The sequence below is a fragment of the Octopus sinensis genome, linkage group LG7 (genome assembly GCF_006345805.1).
Source record: "Octopus sinensis linkage group LG7, ASM634580v1, whole genome shotgun sequence".
Lineage (NCBI taxonomy): Eukaryota > Metazoa > Mollusca > Cephalopoda > Octopoda > Octopodidae > Octopus > Octopus sinensis.
This window is the reverse complement of record NC_043003.1, coordinates 84,670,873-84,692,525: the sequence shown is the minus strand read 5'-3', so window position 1 is coordinate 84,692,525 and position 21,653 is coordinate 84,670,873.

The window sequence follows — 21,653 nt, the reverse complement described above, 5'->3', positions numbered from 1 at the left end:
GGAATTTGTTTATAGGCAAGGAAGAGGGAAGGAGGAGGGAAGGAGGAGGGGGACACGCGGCGAAGAGAGAGGAGGAGGGGGAGGGAGAAAGATTGAAGAGGTTAAAGCAAAGGGAGAGAGTACCGCATCTTCATATAATAATATTAATATAAAAAAGGGGGACCAAGAAGTGGATCGAAACGACGAATCGGAACGAACCTGATGCGGGGCGCTGTCAGACAATAAGGAGATAAATAAAAATATATGCATACATACAAAATATATGTACGTACCTACATCTACAGATATATACAGCATATATAAATAAATTATACGGAAGTACGGGACATCACAATAAGACGTAGAAACAGAAAAAGACAAAAAACAAAAAACAAGAAACGGAAAAACGAAAACCAAATACAGGACAGGTTACACAAGGACAAAACCCCCGTCATCAGCTGTCGCTAGAGGAGTCAGGCATGTTCGAAGGCATAACAGAACACTAATCAATAGGCCTTCCTGCGAGAGAATTAAATAAAATTTCAAGCAGCGGGGCACAATGAGTACGAACACAAACAAGACGTAACAATAAGACTGCAAAATTAAAATACATGTACAAAAACAAACACAAGAGGACGAACGAAAAAGCCTTTTTTCTGGCATAGACAAACAATAAAACTGCAAAAATAAAAATACATGTACAAAAAGTACAATTAGTTACCATATATATAATATATATATATATATATATATATATTATATATAATATATATATATATATATATTATAGATATTAATATATATATATATATACATATATACATATGAATATATTTCAAGATTTGGACGATCCCAGAGTAGAACAGTTATATCAAACTTAAACTAAGAAAAGCACAGAAACAAATTTATAAGCAACCGAATACTCGATCATAGCGAGCGATGTAATATATTAACCAAGATGAAAGGAGTTGGCAGAGTGTGTGGATGTGTGTGTGTGAATGATTGAGAGAGAGAGAGAGAGAGAGAGTGAGAGGAACGTGAGGGAGAAAGGGAGAGAGATGAGGAAACAAAGAGAGACCAAATAGAGAGGAAGGAAGAGAAAGGGAGGGAGGGAGAAAAGTGAGAGAGTGTATGTGGTAAATAGAAAGATTGAAATGTAAGATTGGGGAGAGAATGACAGACAAAGATAAAGGAGAATGGTGGTGTGATAAAACCGAAGAACAAGACCTCTGTTCATGAATGTTAGATAATGTTAGTCAATTTTAGATCCATTGACAATAATTTGTCATTTATAACACATTCTCAACGATCCTTGCTGTCTGCAGCAAAATATAGAGTAATAAAAATATCATTGTCCTCCACAGTTCATTCAGAAGGTGAGCCAAACCATCTAGAAGCGTTTATGGACTTAAGAACATCCTTTTTTTGTTCCATAATCACTCTTCTAATAAATACCGTTGTGTATTTATATATATTTCACCTCATGCAAAAGAGGGCAATTCAAATCTAATTGAGATACCCACCAAAGTTATAAAACACACACACACACACACACACACACATACACACGCACACACACACACAACACACACACACACACACACACACACACACACACAGAGGCAAACACACACACACACACACACACACACACACACACAGAGACTGCAGAAGGAACAAATTTAAGAGGAATAGTTTGGGAGAAAGAACACTAAAAATTCCAGCCGACAAAGAAATCCAAGGTAATTGCTTAACCTGTTACATCAGTGTTTTTCAACTATTTTTTGCTCATGGCTCCTTTGAATTCCTATTTTACTTTACTGGTCTTTACTGGTCCATTCGATGTAATCAAAAAAATCCTTCTATATTTTTAAAATTAAATGTTAGGAATTGTATATATATAAAAAAAATAATATCTTGTATATTGCAGAAATATAAACAACTGGATTTTTCAGTTTGGTTGCCAATGTTCCAAAATTCAAAGTTTATTCAAAGTTTAAAAATTTGGTATATTAATGTAGTTTTCCAAGCTGAATCTCAGGAGATATCTCACTTCCCCCACCAAAAAATTTTTAAACAGGTTATGGTGGTTTAAAGCTTTACAGTTTTCATCCGGTTAGAAAGCAGTGTTTGCAAGCTGTCATTTTGTGCGTGACAGCACGTGTTGAGAACTGTAAACAAATGAAATTCTTCTTTATGTACGCCATATAACCCCTCGTAACTTTTTTTTATTCTTTTGGAATTTTCAGAAAATTTTGCTAACACACGGTAATTCATGCGATTATGCAAAGAAAAAATAAGGGAGTGCTTGATTTAAGGCCTATTTGGTTGTTATTTTTAACATATCTGACGACCACGTCAATGAGTGGAATATATTTGTCAACACGTGCTTTCTCGCAGACGAAAGAGTTCTCATGATTGGCTTGTGACTATGGAAATAGGCATGAATGTATCTGTTCGTCAGGTCGAAGAGGGCAAATTGTCAAATTATAGGCCGCTCTCTCACAGGTTTGTTGTCGAGCCTGTAGCAATGAAGACATTATTACTTAAAATATTCAAACTTTAAAAGCAAATAACTATTTATTGATTTATTGGGAAAATGAATTTCAAAGCAGTGATTAGCATATAAAGCGATATCATTACATCGAAAATGAAATCAATTCGAGCAGGAATTAAAAAGATTAAAATTAGTAGCCAAACAGAAAATAGCCAAATAATTTACTTTTACTTGTTCCAGTCGTTTGACAGTGGCCATGCTGGAGCACCGCCTTTAGTCGAGCAAATCGACACCAAGACTTATTCTTTGTAAGCCTAGTACTTATTCTATCGGTCTATTTTGCCGAACCGCTAAATTACGGGAACGTAAATACACCAGCATCGGTTGTCAGGCGATGTTGGGGGGACAAACACAGACACACAAACACATACAAACACACATACATATATATATATATACATATACGACGGGCTTTTTTCAGTTTCCGTCTACTAAACCCACTCATTTATATGCAAGTGTCTTCTACTATAGCCTCGGGCCGATTAAAGCCTTGTGAGTGGATTTGGTAGACGGAAACTGAAAGAAGCTCGTCTCATATATTATATGTACCCAACATCGCTTGACAACCGATGCTGGTGTGTTTACGTCCCCTTATCTTAGCGGTTCGGCAAAAGAGACCGATAGAATAAGTACTAGGCGTACAAAGAATAAGTCCTGGGGTCGATTTCCTAGACTAAAGGCGATGCTACAGCATGGCCGCAGTCAAATGACTGAAACAAGTAAAAGAGTAAAGAGTAAGAGAGTATCTGTCTTCCATTTCTTATTCACAAAGGTGAAATATCTGTCGTTTTAACCCCATCAAATACGCACTACAACCACAAACAACGACCTCGTTCAGTTCTCGGCATGAAAGGAAATTAGTTTTTCATTAAATCATCTCCATCACCACCACTACAACCATCACCACCATCACCACTACTATTAAAACAGCAATAACAACAACACTATTATTGACAATAAAAACAGCAAGAAATAAAATATCAGTAATAAATAAAGCCAACACCCTCCATCACTCCTCCAAACTTCCACAGCTTAGTGTGTTTTATTTCTTCTCTTTGGAACTGTTAGGTTATTCAGTACAACGTCAAAGACTATTAAAATAAGGTGATTCTTCCATCTGCCGCCCTCTCAGTGTATTTCCAACTATCAATCTATCTCTCTATCTCTCTATCTATCTCTCTATCTATCTATCTATCTATCTATCTCTTCTATCTATCTATCTATCTATCTATCTATCTATCTATCTATCTATCTATTTATTATCTATCTATCTCTCTCTCTCTCTTCTATCTATTATCTATCTATCTTCTATCTATCTATCTATCTATCTATCTTCTACCTACCTACTACCTACCTACCTACCTACTACCTACCTACCTATCTATCTATCTATCTATCATCTATCTATCTACTATCTATCTATCTATCTATCTACCTATCTCTCTCTCTCTCTCTTTCTGTTTATCTACACATAGACACAGACACACACACACACGCACACCTCTGTCCCCTATCTTTTCACCTTCGTTCTCTTTTTTCTCTTCTACCTTTTACTATTTACTCATCATACAAAGTACTTTTTACTATGTATGTATGTATGTATGTATGTATGTATGTATGTATGTATGTATGTATGTATGTATGTATGTATGTATGTGTGTGTGTGTGTATGTATGTATGTATGTATGTATGTATGTATATATGTATGTATGTATGTATGTATGTATGTCATCATACAGTTTTATTTCAAGATTTCTTGCCAACAGAGAAAGAGCCGGTTTTTAACCTAGATCCAAGGCACCTTCATTAGAATTTCAGCATCAACAGGGTATTTTTGCATGTATGTTTGTATATCTGCAGTTTAGCCATCTCTGCTTCGATAGCAATGAGCAGGGATGGAGTCCGGGAAGCTAGAAGCGCTGGATGTCTCCATTGCTACAGGCTCGACAACAAACCTGTGAGAGAGCGGCCTATAATTTGACAATTTTCCCTCTTCGACCTGACGAGCAGCGAATCCTGCACTGGTAGCCGTACATACCTCGCTGTCGCTGTAGGTGTCGCAACGTGTGGCATCCCAGATAAAAGGCCTATCACTACGGGACCGGAAAACTGTCATGCCATCTGGCCTTTTACCGTCACCTCGATCCAACCCCACTGATTGGAGCTGGGAAGGGAAGCCTGTAGCGCTCAAGCCATACTTTATGATCTCATTGAGGTCTGCTTCGCGTGGAAGGCAAACAGTACCATGATGGCATGACAATGGATGGAGACCGAAAGTATCCATAGTGGATCTGCAGCGGCATTCGTGAGGCCGAAATTCTGGGTAACACCGATGTGCAAAAAAGCTATCCAGTTAAGTGTCAGACAAGAGAGATAGCACTGCGTTGATGAGGATGGTTGTGCACACTGATATACAGTCTTACAGTCACGACATATTGCCTCCTCTCCGATATCCAGTCCTGTACTCTCGCAAATTCTGGTGGTGACAATACCACTAGTGTAGCTAAAGAGGGGCAGTCCTCGAGCAAGGCTTTTATGAGGGCAGCACTTTTAGGTCTGTTTTTAGGTCTGTTGTATAAGCCTATATAGGCTGTATTAACTGGCAAACGGGACAGTAAACATAAGGGCTGCTCCTGGAGGCACACACTCTAGCTGAGCCACTGTACCACACTGGAGATGAACAAGGTGGACTTGTCAAAGAGCGACAGTTGCTATTTCACTGTATTTATAGTTGGTGGTGTGTATTCCAGCACTGTTTTTGAAGCCAATGAGGTCATTTATATTACAAATGATTTTGTGTATGTATGTGTTTTTCTTTTTTGTCTGTTTGTCTGGACTGAATGAGAGGAATAGTATTTTTAGAATGCTGCTGTAGTAATGACCAGAAAAGCAATAGTTTCTGGATTTTTAGGAGTAGTTTAGTTTTCATGTAATGAAGTAATTCTGTGGATAGAAGAAAGGTGCAGCAATAAATTGTGTCCCATGTATGGCCAGGCGGTGATTCACCTGTAAAAGTTTTGTTTCGTTGTACAGGTGGTCTGTGAACGCGATCTGCTTTAAGCTATTATTATGATGTATTGAGTACTGTATGGTAGGATACAGTGTTTTGTTGTGGAGGAATTTTGGGACAAGGTAGGATTTGCATAGCCCATGATGGAGCCTATGCATTCTTTTTATTTTTGTTAAGCAAATATACGCTTGTATAACGTTAGTCTTTCTCTACTGCATCTGTTCTGTGCGTTGTGGGAAAGTAAAATTTGATGTTCCCTACTGTTGTTGGTAAGAAGGAAGATAACATACTTAGTAGGCGCTACTTTACGTTTGTGACTGCAGAGCCGTGTCTCTAAGAGATTGATGTAGTGTTCTAAATCGTTGCACAGCAATATATAGAGAATGGTGGGAAGTTCTACTGCGTATGAGGTTGTGTTCAACGTGACAGATTGTCGTATTCACTCGTGTATTACGCGAGAAATTTAATAGAAAGAATTAGGGCCGATACTGCGAAACAGTGATGCTCTAGTGTAAAAATAAATATAAATATATAAATAATATGAGAAGAAGAACAATTATAATACCAATTTTTAGGAACAAGGTGTTGGAGTCCCGTTATATTTGAGGATACATTGTAGTCATCTACATACTATAAGTCTATCACTCCGAAAACAAGAACAGTCCGTTCGACGTGTTTCTACGGCTCTACAAACTTATACTCAACTGAAGATATAACAGAAGTTACTTGCTTAAAGTGGGGTTGAATTGCAGTGGAATTGAAACAGAAGCTACGCAGTTGTGGGGATAATTTCTTAACAACATTCGCCCAAACGCGCTCTAAGATACATAGTTGGCCGAAATAAGAGGTTCACTAAAACCAAATGGTAAAAACTAAGGCAATTCTGCAAGAGAGCAGAATATGCTTGTAGAAATAATAATTAATATTATCTGATTTTAGTAACCTTTCGATTTGACCCACTGACCTTTAGTGAGAAGGTCAATGTAAGTTGAATGAAAGAAATTGATTTATATTTACACTATTTTTACTTTTTGTTATTTTTCAAATGTCCTGCGTGGATAATTTTTTTTTTATTTTCAACTTTTTTTCATATTTTTACAAACTGATAATAAATAAAATGGATAAAATGCTATGAATGATAAACTTCCCAAATTTCAAGCATAGAGACAGAAACGCACATTAACATAACCACACAAGCGAACACACATACAGACAGACAGCTGTGTTTATACATGTAACGGGCGCAAGCGTAGCTGAGTGATTAAGCTATTTGCTTAACAGCTAGCTATGTGGTTCGTCTTTCTATCATAGCATTTTAAGTAAGTGTTTGTCGCATAACCGCAGGCTGGCGAATAACCTATGAGTGAAGTATTTTAAACGTAAACTGCGCTTTGATTACATAATATAATATAATATAACTAGCAGTATCGCCCGGCGTTGCTCGGATTTGTAAGGGAAATAACTATATAAGCACTTTTAGAGAGTTATAGCCAAAAAATAGCAAAAGAATGCATTAAAAATGGAAGAAAAATTAGGGTATTTTTTTTAAAAAATCGTAGACTCATCGTAGACGCGCGCTAATACCCAGAAGGGCTCGATATGAATCACGACTATAAGATACCAGGTTTTGATTAAACTGCACCGCAAAATGTGGGAGTAGTTAAGAATCAAAATCGTAGGAGACAGACATACAACCTTACTTTTATATATAAAGATATAATATAATATATATCCCTTACTTGCTTTACGCATTGGACTGCGGCCATGCTGGGGCACCGACGTCAAGAGTTTAGTCGAATGAATCGATCGCAGCATTTGCATATTTACTTAATTTTTAAAGCATGGTACTTATTCTGGTTGTGTCTCTTGGCGAACCGCTAAGTTACGGGGATGAAAACACACCGACTGCGGTTGTCAAGCAGTGGGTGGCAGTGGAGACACGCGCGCGCGCGCACACACACACGCACGCACACAGATATACGCGTGTGTTTCTTTGTATCTGTGTTTGTCCCCCATCACAACTTTACAACTGGTGTTGGTTTGTTTACGTCTCCGTAATTTAGTGGAAAACAAGTACTGGCGCCGATTTGTTCGACTAAACTCTTCTAATCGGTGCTCCAGCATGGCTGCAGTCCAGTAACCGAAAGAAGTAACAGATAAAAGATAAAAAACAAATATAAAAGAACGCAAAAGGTTATTGGTAACATCATCCAACGACGATGGTTGCTTAATTTGCTTTACACACACACACACACACACACACACACACACACACACACACACACACACACACACACCACACACACCACACACACACACACTCACGCACGCACACACACACACACACAACACACACGCACGTACACACACACACACACACACACACACACACACACACACACACACACACACACACACACACATGTATATATCTGTATGGTAAGAGGCTTGCTTCCCAACTACATGGTTCCGCTGTGAGACACCTTTGGCACATGTCTTGTCGGTGGATTTGATGGACGGAAACTGAAAGAAGCTTGTCGCATATGTATGTGTGTGGGTGTGTGTGTGTGTGTGTGTGTCCCTGCCATCGCTTGACAATCGATGCTGATGTGTTTATGTCTCCGTAACTTAGCGGTTTGGCAAAAGAGACCGGTAGAATAAGTACTAGGCTTGCAAACAATAAGTGCCCGGGCCGATTTTTTCGACTAAAAGCCTTAAAAGTATGACTGCAGTCAAATGACTGGAATAAGTGAAAGAATATATATATATATATATATATAATATATATACATACATACATACATACATAATACCATCAATGTCAAAATTCAAAGATGCTTCGGTTCGTAATATCGGTTTCAAATATTGGCACAAGGCTGTCAGATTTGTGGGGAGGTGCTAAGTTCGATTAAATCGACCCCAATGCTCAACTAGTACTTACATCATCGAACACGAAGGGATGAAAGGCAATGTCAATCTCGGTGAAATTTGAACTCACAGCATGAAGACGAACGAAATGCCGCAAAGCATTTGGCCCGGCGTGCTAACGATACAGCCAGCTCGCTGCCTTCTTCGTTTCTTAATATCAGATTCTTCTTTGTCCGAAGCCAACAATTCTAGAGACCTGTTGTTGACACAATTTTCGTATCTATTCGTATTTGTGATGTAGGACTTCATTCTTTTATCATTATTCCATAACTTCACATGTAATTCTTTACTTTTTCTATTGCTTTTACAACCAACTTGAAAATATTAACAACATAAATACACTTCAGCCACGGCTGATAGCACATATCTTCATTGAATCAGTGTAATGAACAATCTAAGGTATTATCAAAATATTAAATAAATTATTTTACATAGCATTTTATTTACGAAATATTAAATATCATGTTGTTTCGTTTGAATGACTCATGGGAGACAACTACAGTTCAGCATTATATGTATATCATGGTTATTTCCCTTTGCTGATATAAATAGCAGCTTCATAATTTAACACGAAAAGAAAATTGCATTCTCGTAATGTTGCTTCGTAAAATTCAGCAATCGTAGATTTAACTCATTATAAACTCTTCATGTTTCTCAGTAAATAATATAGCCTAAACTATAAAGGTCCCAATATTTCAGTTGATTTCTCTGATTAATAGAAATTTCCTTTCAGTAAAATGTAATAATCGAATCTCTTGAATGTCATGAAACTTTAAAGATATTTTCGACCATTATGTCCTGCACTATCTACACATGTACTATGTCTTTATATTATTTTTATGCCCGCGCGTGTGTTTTTTTTATATTGATTATACTTTTTTGTGTTATTATTTTCCTGCAGCATACCAGAGCAGGTGAATTCTTTTTTGGCAAAGTACAATGGATTTCTGTTTTAAGGCAAATTCGATGCTCACACACACACACACACACGCACGCACGCACACACACACACACACACACACACACACACACACACACACACACGTATATATATATATATATACAAATACAGGCATACATTATATATATACATATGTATATATATATATGTTTCTTTACTACCCACAAGGGCCTAAACACAGAGGAGACAAACAAGGACAGACAAACGGATTAAGTCGATTACATCGACCCCAGTGCGTAACTGGTACTTAATTTATCGACCCCGGAAGGATGAAAGGCAAAGTCGACCTCGGCGGAATTTGAACTCGGAACGTAACGGCAAACGAAGTACGGCAACACATTTCGCCCGGCATGCTAACGTTTCTGCTAGCTCGCCGTGTGTGTGTATAAATGTATATATACATATATAAATAAATATATGTATATGTATATATATATATATATATGCTTATATATACATGCAGACACACGCGGGCGCGCACACACACACATATATATATATACATATATAAAAAATATATGTATATGTATATATATATATATATTATGCTTATATATACATGCAGACACACGCGGGCGCGCACACACACACACATATATATACATATATATACATATCCTTACATACATACATGCATACGTATACACATATCTGTATATACATAGGTGGTGCTATTAAGTTAGACATGGCCTGGGCCAAAAATGGCCGAAATCTATCAAAGTATCAAAGTTGGCTGTGTGGTAAGTAGGTTGCTAATCAACCACATGGTTCCGGGTTCAATCCCACTGCGTGGCATCTTCTTCTATAGCCCCGGGCCGACCAAATACCTTGTGAGTGGATTTGTAGACGTAAACTGAAAGAAGCCTGTCGTATATATATATATATATATATATATATATATATATATATATATATATATTATATATATATATATTATATATATATATATATATATGTATATATATATATATGTATGTATATGTAGTATGTATTATGGTATGTGTTTGTGTGTCTGTGTTTGTCTCCCTAGCATTGCTTGACAACCGATGCTGGTGTGTTTATGTCCCCGTCACTTAGCGGTTCGGCAAAAGAGACCGATAGAATAAGTACTGGGCTTACAAAGAATAAGTCCCGGGGTCGATTGCTCGACTAGAGGCGGTGCTCCAGCATGGCCGCAGTCAAGTGACTGAAACAAGTAAAATATATATATATATATAATATATATATATATATATATATAGATACATATATATATACATACATTATATACATACATATATATAATATATATATAATATACACACATATATATATATGCATATACACACACGCACACACATACATATATTGTGTGTACGTATGTATGTATGTTGTGTATGTAGTATCGCGGCTCTCTCTCTCGCTCTCTCTCTCTCTCTTCTCCTCTCTCTCTATCTCTCTTCATATATATTCATATATCTCTCTAATCTCCCCATCTGAATGTGTCTATATATATATAATATATATAATATAGCTAACATATATAACCATATTGTATATATATAGATATTATATATTAAAGTTAATCCAAACAGAAAACACAGAAAAAAAAAAAAACACTGCAAAACGCAGGACGTGAACAATTAAGTATTATGACGCTCAGGAAAGAAGGGAAGGAGGTTTAACGTTTCGTAGCAGTAGCGCCGGCGTTGCTAGGTTTGTAAGGGAAATAACTATATAAGCATTTTTAGAGAGTTACTTCCCTTATTTAATAGCAAAAAATGCATTAAAAATGGGAAAAATTGATGGTAATTTTTTTTTAAATCGTAGACGCGCGCTAATACCCAGAAGGGCTCGATATGAATCACGACTATAAGATACTCGCTTTTGGTTAAGCTGCACTGCAAAATGTGGGAGTAGTTAGGAATCTAAATCGTAGCAGACAGACACGCAACTTCACTTTTATATATAAAGATATATATTTAGTTGAAATTTACAGAAAAGACGAAGACAGGTGTATATACAACAAGCAGGTGAATTAGCTTGACGCTTTGGAAGGCGAGAAAGTCCTTTACGTTTCAACAGAAAGGAACACGAGGAAATAAACTGAGAGAATAAATAAACTTTTGGAGTTAGCGGACAACCATGGCGACTGATTGGACAGGAGAGCTATATAATATATATATATATATATATATATATATATATATATATAAGATCTTCTTTCAGTTTCCGTCTACCAAATCCACTTACAAGGCTTTGGTCGACCCGACGCTATCGTAGAAGACACTTGCCCAAGGTGCTACACAGTGTGTCTGAACCCGTAACCATGTGATTGGAAAGCAATCTTCTTACCAGATAGTCATGACTACACTTATGTATATGAAAATTAATTTCAAACTTTGGCACAAGACCAACAGTTGCGGAGTGTACTAAACTGGAACATATTTCATCGACTCGAAAAGGATGACAGACAAGGTCGACTGGATGCATGCTACTAGTGAAGCGCAATATGTAAAAATAATATCCACCGCCATAACCACGATCACCACGACCACGACGACGACCACCACCACCAGGCCACTAACATTATGCCCAACGTGCTATTGACTCTGGTAGCTCGCCAACACAAGGGAATTAACTTTTGAATACTTATTGACAAATAGTAAAAAGTAAATCATGTCTTTCAGAGTGGTGTCCCTTGCAACACTAATTTCAAAATCTTCTTTGATGCCGTGTTTCTGCAGCGTTTATATTAATTTTCACTCCGAAATGACGCACTAAGGCTTATTTTCAGGGGAGTTCATATTCTTTTCATGTACCGAAAAACGATATTACGAAATAGAAAATTACGAAATCACTAACTAACTAGAAATTCCGAAAAACGATCTCCATTTACTTGACTATTTATTATGAAGGAAATTTATTAAACAGAAATTACGAGAAACATCTATATTTATTTGACGATTTACATATTCTTTTACTCAGAAACTCACTAACAACAATTTAGTCACACACAGTCATGTCATTGTCCTCCGGAATGTCATTGTTCTGCAAATCACCGGATTCCAAACTTCCTGCGGAGTTTTCGTGTGACACCATTTCCTGCAGAACTTTCGTCCCCAATCTCTCATGTCCAGCAGTAAGAGGTCTCACTGACTGGCCTTCGCAGGTGGCTGCGAAGTTCATGAGGAAGAACGACTTGTTCAGGATAATGGACTCCTTCTCCGAGGATACCTTCAGATTCATGCTAAATTGACCCGACTTGGCGCCGTCCAGGTGTTTAACTGAGGCGAGAAGTCTGGTCGGACAGGAAGATTTGTAACTAATTAAAGTAAGAGGTTTGGTGCCTCAGTTGTATTGTTTCATTGATTGTATTATTGACTTGTGTAAGAGATTTACTGCCTCACAATGGCTTTTTGTGTTATAAATGTAAGAAGTTTATTGCCTCATTGATGTTTTACTTTGAACTATGTAAGAGGTTTGTTGCCTCAAATATGGTATTTATAAAGAACAATGTGCTCGGGTAAACAGCAATCGGCAGGCGTTGCTTGTTACCCTCATTATTATCATATCATTTATCATTTCATTTCATTATGTCTTCGTCCAGCCCGCAGCTTTCTTTCTTTGTAAGGCCTTTATGGCCAATCTAATGAATAAAGAGGTCTCACTGAATGAGAAGTTCTTGTCCAGGTAGCCTGCCAGTTGTGCATTGGCAGCACAACTGGCTGTGATTTTGTTCCATGAATTCGCCAACCAAGTTACGATCCTTTGCAGGCTGGGTTCCACGAAATTTCCACGCTGATTTCTCACCATTCTGTTTCCAGTGTAGTCCTTGATTTCCATGTATAAATGGTCCTTGGATGATTAATTTATTGCAATGTCAAGAGTTTGGAGATACGCAGTCATTCCTGTGAGAATCATGATTTGATCTATTCTTCTTTCGGCATGGAAGTTCTTCATGTTTTTGCGCGGGCAAATGCTTGTATATCAGACCCGCGAACAAACAAAGCCTTTACTCTTCTGTCAGCATCCCATTCACAGATGATGTCTTCTAGTTCAGAAGATAGTGGTTGCCGACCTGATCCACACTTGCGATTCTTTGCATTTCCCTCGTCCACTTGTTGACTGAGTTTATCGTAGTCTACTCGCCATTTTCGAACCGTTTGGAGATCCAAATTCGTTTCTTTGTAGAAAACTGTAAGATTCTTGCCCAGTGATTCCTCCACGATTTTGTTTTGTACTTTTTTTTTCTTACACTCATCTTGTCTTGGAATAAAAATGGCCCGACAAATGATTTCCCATTCAATTCCATCACGTTGTTTTCTGGGAGATTTTTGCCTTGAAAGAAAATGTACTTTATTGTTTTTTGTATCTACTGACCAATACTGACCATTGATGAAAATGTTACATGACACATTTGAAAGCTCCGAACATGAGCTGTCGATTGATGTATAGCTAGCTAATATTTGAGTTACGAAAGAGACACCTGGATAAATTTTGTGACGTCGTTATTTTTATCCGCCAAAAAGTGGTTTGAATCAATATGAAGAGGTTACTTATTTTTTTCGTCTGTCTGCCGCTCTCAACTAGAGGCTTATTATAAGGGAAGGGCTTATAATAAAATCATCCTGGAAAATCATGCTGTGTCTTATTTTCTGGTTAGGTCTTATTTTAGGGGAAACACAGTATTCGAAGCACACACTTGCGCGCGCTCGTACACTTGCGCGCACACACACACACACACACACACACACACACACACACACAACACACACACACACACGCACACAAACACGTCCGCCCACTCGTACGTACTCATGCCTACATCGGACAAATACTGCAGTAATTTCCCTGTCAACGATGGATATACTTTAAGTCTATATTGCTCTCTGTGTACACACACACGCACGCCTGCGCGCACGTACATCGGTCCACTCAGGATTTTTGATATCTTCTGCCAGACCAACAATCGCCACCCACTTTAATCGGATTATACCCCCCAACACAACTGCCAATAGAGAAAGAGCCGGTTTCTAACCTAGATGCAAGGCTCCGTCATTGGAAATTCAACATCAACAGGGTATTTTTGTATGTATGTATGTATGTATGTATGTATGTATGTATGCATGTATGTATGTATGTTTGCATGTATGTATGTATGTATGTATGTATGTATGTATGTGTGTATGAATATGTACACACAGGGTGCGAGGGTTATTTAAAGAAACTTAATTATTGCTCTCTTCAAACCAACTAAAAGTGTTATTTATTTATCTATTTATTTATTTATTTATTTATTTATTCATTTCAGATATCTCATGGTAGACAAAATTCTAATTCAAGAAATGAAAAGATATGTTGTCGTTGTTGCCATATGAGCAAAACACAATGATTTAGAAATTGCCGACTTTCTAAATGTTGCAGGATCTTTTGTTCGCAAAGTTCACGTTCGGACACTATAAGGACGCTGCAATTCATCCAACGGGTTCAAAACATTATCGGTGATGATTCTGGAAGATCAACGAGGACCGTCGCCAAAAGCTTCAGTTATCAGAGTTGAATATCAGAATTATGGTGTACAACATTCGATACAAGTCGTATGTAGTTAGGAGAAAGTGGAGGCGCAATGGCCCAGTGGTTAGGGCAGCGGACACGCGGTCGTAGGATCGCGGTTTCGATTCCCAGACCGGGCGTTGTGAGTGTTTATTGAGCGAAAACACCTAAAAGCTCCACGAGGCACCGGCAGGGGGTGGTGCTGATCCCTGCTGTACTCTTTCACCACAACTCTCTCTCTCTCTTACTTCCTGTTTCTGTTGTACCTGTATTTGAAAGGGCCGGCCTTGTCACTCTCTGTGTCACGCTGAATATCCCCGAGAACTACGTTAAGGGTACATGTGTCTGTGGAGTGCTCGGCCACTTACACGTTAATTTCACGAGCAGGCTGTTCCGTTGATTCGGATCAACCGGAACCCTCGTCGTCGGAACTGACGGAGTGCTTCCATCCAGTTAGGAGAAACCAATTAAAGTCCACATAAAGACAGGAAGACTTTTTGATTCGTGCCAAGCGATTACTTAACATGGTTGAAAACCTTCACGAACGTTGCATGCTTAATTCTCTCATGAGAAAATCTTCGACGAAGGTAAATAAAAAAAACCCCGAAAAAGACAAACCTAACAAGAAAAATGAGAGAAGCTATGTGCTGATCGTTCTCATGTCCTTAGAGTGATGTACACATTGTTTCCAGCAACTGTGATGGATACGCCACTTCATATCATTCCACAGAGTTTTAGAATGAATGTTGCTAAATACGCTGAAGTGTCGGAGACAGTTGTCATACATTGGATTGATGAAGTTCGTATTGGAAGGTTATACAGGTTTCAACAAGACTCGGCGCATTCTCACAAAGCTTACGTATCTCAAGAATTGATGTCAGACAATCTTTACGGTCATATAACACCAAACTTCAAACTGCAAACTTACCTGATTGAAATGGTCTTCAACATTTGGAGCATTATTGAAGTGAAGACTAATCGACATCCTCACAACATCATAGCTTCCCTGTAGGCCGCCATTTTCCAGGTGATGCTTGAAATAAATAAGAACCATTTAGTGCAAGCATGTCAATAATTTCAGTTCCGCATTGAAGCAGATATGAAAACAGAAAGTTGATTCATAGAATAATTTTATAAGAAAGCTTATTGAGAACACATGAGAAAATTTTTATTAAAATGCATTTGGTTTTTGCTAGGTTTGAGTTGCTTTATCAAATTACTAAATATGTCCTCAAATACACCGGGCACTCCTCCCCCATGCACGCGTGCGTGCGCGCACGTGCGCATGTACTCATATTTATATATTTATACACAACATGACGTTGTCAACAAAAGACGTGCAGAAGGCGGCGAGCTGGCAGAAACGTTAGCACACCGGGCGAAATGCGTAGCTGTATTTCGTCTGCCGTTACGTTCTGGATTCAAATTCCGCCGAGGTCGACTTAATCCGTTTGTCTGTCCTTGTTTGTCCTCCCTGTGTTTAGCCCCTTGTGGGTAGTAAAGAAATAGGTATTTCGTCTGCTGCTACGTTCTGAGTTCAAATTGCGCCGAGATCGACTTTGCCTTTCATCCTTTCGGGATCGATAAATTAAGTACCAGTTACGCACTGGGGCCGATATGATCGACTTAATCCGTTTGCATGTCCTTGTTTGTTTGTCCTCTCTGTGTTTAGCCCCTTGTGGGTAGTAAAAAAATAGGTATTTCGTCTGTCTTTACGTTCTGAGTTCAAATTCCGCCGAGGTTGGTTTTGCCTTTCATCCTTTCGGGGTCTTTTAAATAAGTACCAGTTACACACTGTGGTCGATGTAATCGACTTAATCCGTTTGTCTGTCCTTGTTTGTCCCCTCTGTGTGTTAGCCCCTTGTGGGTAGTAAAGAAATATAAATAGGTATTTCGTCTGTCTATACGTTCTGAGTTCAAATTCCGCCAAGGTCGACATTGTCTTTCATCCTTTCGGGGTCGATAAATTAAGTACCAGTTACACACTGTGGTCGATGTAATTGACTTAATCCCTCTGTCTGTCCTTGTTTGTCACCTCTATGTTTAGTCCCTTGTGGGCAATAAAGAAATTAGAAACGTTAGCACGCCGAGCGAAATGCTTAGCGATATTTCGTCTGTCTTTACGTTCTGAGTTCAAATTCCACCGACATCGACTTTGCCTTTCATCCTTTCGGGGTCGATAAATTAAGTAAAAGTTGCGTACTGGGGTCGATCCCCTCCACCAAAATTTCGGGCCATGTGTCTAGAGTAGAAAAGAATAAATGACGTGCAGACGTACGTAGATGACCGTTTAAAATGCTTTTATATTAACAGTTATGCCGACTCTGCCATCCTACATCAGTAACTGGTCTGTTTCTTTAGTTATAAATAAAAAGAGTAATCGTTTACTTACCAACATAGCGTAATACAGACTGAATAAAAAATATATATATCTTACATGACGTGGGATTTTGCTAGTACGACCGTGACTTATACTGAAGGCGCTCGACCTTTATTCTCTAGAAAAACGACGGCGCCGTGGTGATCTCATTCTTGCTCACAACATCATAAGTGGAAAGTGTAACCTCTCGAAAGAGCTGTTCTTCACTCCTGCTCCAGAGCGTAGGTTGCGGGGTCACTCCGAAAAGCTCTATCTGCGACGATTTCATCTCAATCGAAGGAGAGGGGTTTTCTCCGTCCGGGTTGCGGATCCGTGGTATAAGCTGCCGCACGAGATAGTGAAGATGCCGACGACCGCTCGGTTCAAAGTCTCTCTTGACCAGAAGTGGCCTGAACTCTTTGCATGAACACCGCCCTGTACATAACTCCATGTCCCCCTACATGGCCTTGCTTTTTGCTTTTTGAGCCAAAAAATTAACTTAACTTAACTTAACAACATCAACGCAAACAATACTAAGACACCAGTAAGCTATTTAAGACCACGCAAGTACTCTTCTGATTTTACTCCTCGAACTTTATATTTAAATCAAGATCTATTTCGGTGCTATGAAAAAGCACATGATGACCCCTCTATCGGATATATAAAGCGCTTACAAAATACTGGGACGAACATTTCCCAACATGAAACAGCTTAGGCAACAAGCATCTTTCTTTCGTAATGCTAGTCGAGCTTCTCAAAACATTGAGAACTGGCCAAAAATCTGCCACAAGTTAGGTCGAAAGTAATATAAAAACACTGCTGCCGCCATCATTAACCCTTTAGCATTCAGATTACTCTGTCAAATGTAAAGCTTGTTTAATCACATTGTTTTAAATTAATTGTACAGCATCTTGTAACTCTGAGATTTTGATGATGTCGCTGTTTATTTTAGAATGACTCTGTAGGGTAGGTGTGAGAGGTCAGAGCTGGCTGGTTTGATCATAAAACAGTCAGACAATTTTGGCCTGATATGGCCGGTTTAAACACTAAAGGGTTAAATTTTAATGTATCTCCAAATGTAACTGACTCGACAGAGACGACTGAGGAATATTCTCAACTTAGGAATATTCTGAAAGTGCTGTTCGTAAAAATATTTTCTACTTTTTCCAAACTGTCGTTGAGTGACATTCTTCTCAACACGACTAACGAAAAACCCAATTGCTCTAATATTGAAAGTTATCTGTGATGTTGCATGGAATCATAGGATATTAGTTACTGGATAATTAGTGTCTTCACTTTCAAGGAATTCCTAGGAGAAGTTTGCTGAAGTCTGGTAATGAAATTACTAAATTGAAGTAACCTAGTTAGAAAACAACAAACTGCGCTGCTATATTGGATGGCTAACCACAATAATGAAACGTAAGAGAGGATAATGAGTTCACACCTCACTAATTAAATATTAAGCAAAAATTAACAAAACTTTACAGTAACTTTGTACACCAAGCTCTTGATGGAAAGCTTATACACGAACTCATGATGCTGAGCAAAATATTTTGCTATCGTAGGAGCAAATCAGTATAAATGACAATTTTGTTTTCAAACTTCAGGCATTATACAGGGAAGCGAGGAAGAAAAGTATTGCTGTGAAGAAAGGTTTCACACAAAATCATGGTCTAAGATCAAGAAGGTAAAGAGATTTCAACCATGACGCTTGGTGGCTAAATATAGTTAGGAAAGAATGCTGCACCAACATCGACTGTAAAACATACAACTGACGAGCATTTCACTATAGCCTTAAGTAAACTGCATAACGGGAAGGCATCTGGAAGAGACCCAATAGTCGAATATTGGTATACGAGGCTGACTTTTTACAGGCAGTCATTAATATGCATTTTCAAAAGGTGTATGGAAGATCAGATTGACATAACAAATTGTCTTGCTATAGTACTGGCGAATCCTCAAGCCAAGAATGAAGCTGCATGCTGACAGAAAACTATAGCCCCATTGCTTGCCAAACTTTATGCATAAACTGTACACAAGCTGCCTCAACTAGCTCGTCCAGGGTCATTGGGAGCCCAATAGCATAGTGACTGATGAATAGGCGGGAGGAGGAAAGAGAAAGTGTGGGTATATGCCGAACAGATTTTGATAAACGAAGCTGTGCTGTTTGAAGTAAGAAAACACTGCCGAAGCCTTGTGACAGTATAGTTTGATTATAGAAATATATTAAACTCTATTTCCCAAATCTTTGCCCTTAACAAAAGTTCTCACTACCTTAATCGAGCCATTGAAAGGCCCACAAAGACTTACTCTCTCGTTTACTCTTTTACTTGTTTCAGTCATTTGACTGTGGTCATGCTGGAGCACCGCATTTAGTCGAGCGAATCGACCCAAGGACTTATTCTTTCTAAGCCTAGTACTTATTTTATCGGTCACTTTTACCGAATCGCTAAGTTACGGGGACGCAAACACACCAGCATCAGTTGTTCAGCGATGTTGGGGGAGGGACAAACACAGACACACAAACATACACACATATAGGTATGTATATATATATATATATATATATATATATATATATATACGGCGGGCTTCTTTCAGTTTCCGTCTACCAAATCCACTCACAAGGCTTTGGTCGGCCCGAGACTATATTAGAAGACACTTGCCCAAGGTACCACGAAGTGGGACTGAACCTGGAACCATGTGGTTCGTAAGCAAGCTACTTACCACACAGCCACTCCTACGCCTTGGGCAACAATCGTCACATTTATAACTGAGAGCGAAAGGATCGTCTCTGATGTTATATAAATTTCAATGTGAATATTCCTGGGAGCTAGTCTTTATGTAATTCTATTTATTTTTGCATTAAAGGGATTATTATTTCTGTTACAAGACTCCAATGACTTCATGCTAGGTCTGCAATTACTAGAGATACCAGTGTAACTCATAATTTATTTGTGGATGACTTAAAGATCTATGCTAAAAATATTAACAATGCCACAAAACAGCTGGTGTTAATAACAACATTTTCTGTTGACATGGGAATCGGATTTGGCCAAAAGAAATGTTCATATTTGGTTGTGCAAGACTAGTCCCCTAAACCTCAAACCTGTGCACCAACGGTCTCTTTGTATCTCTCTTGTTTCACGCAAAGAATGCTACAAATACCTCGGCATTGTAATATTCCTGTGTCACTCTATCCTTATTCACGGTAACTTCGTATAATATGTTTTAAGATGAGCTTTCATCAATGCCGAAGATGGAAGAATCGATTATGTTCGCCTCAGAGCGATAAAACTCAAAGTTGACCTCGGCAGGATTCGAACTCAGAACGATAAGTTACGCAATTGAATAACACGCGTTCTACTGAATTTTCTCCTCTATAACTGTCTTTAGTGTTACAGACGTGATGTTTAGAGAACAATTGTTGAAAAAAAAGGTGGAGGAGAGCTGAATAGAATGAATTAATTTGTAAAGAATCGAGTCGAATAACGGTGTCTCTTTTTGTTTTGTCTACCTGGAAACACCGAGAGAAATAAAGTATGTGTAAAGCATAAATAAAGTACATTTGTTATAGTGTGAATTTAGATTTTTTTATCGGATTTTTATCAAGCTGATAGAAGATCGTTATCGAAGGCAAGGATATGAATCTTTTTTGGTTAAATACAAAGATAAAAGCCACACATTTTAATGATGAAGATATGGGAAAAATATGCATTTTTATTTGTGGCAAAAGGCCGTAGATTTTTGCGGCAAGTGTTTGGCTTCTGTTGTTTGATTTAGTCGGCCCCATTATTCGATTGGTACTAGTTCGATCGATACTGCAAGAAAGAAAGAAAAGTTGTCAGTGTTTCCCAGAACAATTAGCAGCATAAAGGAAATGAAACAGCTCCGACGGTAGATTGCTACCTAATTGTCTATTACTCCTCGGTGGTTGTCTCTCAAAAAGAAATAATAATAATAATAATAATAATAGAAAGTAACATCTAAAAATTGATAATAATAAGAAAAATCCATACTTGACGTTTGTTTCTCTCCCCCCCCCCCTCTCATTTATTGGCTACGAAGCTGTCGCATCAAACATCAAAAGCAGCTTAATACTGTACGACACAGAGTCACTCTCTCTCATTCAGTCAGTCTATTTCTTATTGATATCGATCCCTTACGATAAACGAAATGTTGGTTTGACATAGGTGTGTATCATACACTGAACACTAGAACTTTTCAAGTCCCAAGCTCCTTGTTGTCAATCACGCACGCACACACACACACACACACACACACACACACACACACACACATACACACACACACACACACTCAC